The sequence below is a fragment of the Aulostomus chinensis genome, chromosome 1, assembly GCF_037954235.1.
Source record: "Aulostomus chinensis isolate RoL2024-O1b breed Wild chromosome 1, RoL_Achi_v1.0, whole genome shotgun sequence".
NCBI classification, from domain to species: Eukaryota; Metazoa; Chordata; class Actinopteri; order Syngnathiformes; family Aulostomidae; genus Aulostomus; species Aulostomus chinensis.
This window is the reverse complement of record NC_141320.1, coordinates 35,617,806-35,618,833: the sequence shown is the minus strand read 5'-3', so window position 1 is coordinate 35,618,833 and position 1,028 is coordinate 35,617,806. Positions and strand designations below refer to the sequence as shown.

Genomic DNA, 1,028 nt, shown 5'->3' with positions numbered 1-1,028 from the left:
GTGCCGTCCTTCGTCTCAACCTAAATTGTTTGACCCACCTTTATAATGCTGCAGACAACACAACCAAACTGGCCCCGATCAGGATTTGACAGGCCGAAACATGCCCTAAAAACACCAAGAATAATATCCACCACCTTCTGAACGGGGCCTGGCCCGTCTCCTGCATCAGGGGCCGCCGCAGTCGCCCATCAGCTGTTCAACAGCTGTTCGCCGCAACACTCAATGAGACAAAGACATCGAAGCTCAAACTGCTGTTGAGGAAGCCGTGATCGTATAGTGGTTAGTACTCTGCGTTGTGGCCGCAGCAACCCTGGTTCGAATCCGGGTCACGGCAGCATGAGATAAATTTCTTTGTGTGTATTGATGGACACAAGCCAAGCAGAAATTTCCCACAATGCAATAGGGCAGTGTTTGGTCAGTGCTGAGCAGGCGTCAGTCTGAAAATGATGTCATATTATTGTGTCATCACTTGACCAGACCCAAAAGTAGGCTCAGGTATCAGTTTCTTCTCAATGCTAACGTCTGCTAGCTTAGTCTGCTACTTTGATGGCTCTGCCTGCTCAAAGGTCCAGACCCCTGGATGTGGTGGTTCCTACCTGAACGTAGATTCTGTCAGCTCATGTTGTTAAATCAACTCACCAGGAACACCAGTAGATTTCAATGGACTGACAATGAGTCTCATTGAATGGTCAACATGTCAAATATGAAGTCATCACCTGAGGAGGTCTGCTGCTGGAATGAAGCTCCAGATATTCACAAGATATTCTAGATCTTAAAATAAAGCATTTTTATATTTGATTTCTTATTCATTCAGGTCATCCAGTCATGTGACTGAAGTCATCCAGTCACGTGACTGAAGTCATCCAGTCATGTCAGTGTTGTCACTTGGCAGGACTGTCACTGCCGTCTCATTCTAGAAAAGAATCCAGACTCCACATACAAGATGGTTGATGTTTCCTTGACTTGATGCTCTGACTGTCAGGGTAGATGACAGCTTCTTCTGCTGCTGCATCTGAGTGGCTAGGATT

At 46.4% G+C, this 1,028-nt stretch overlaps 1 non-coding gene across 1 annotated transcript; it reads left to right on the top strand.

Annotated features, from left to right (window-relative positions):
- The first annotated feature begins 262 nt into the window (after window positions 1-262).
- On the top strand, window positions 263-334 carry trnah-gug (transfer RNA histidin (anticodon GUG)). Its single transcript has one exon. It is a non-coding gene; the product is annotated as a tRNA-His (tRNA).
- The last annotated feature ends 694 nt before the right edge of the window (window positions 335-1,028 follow it).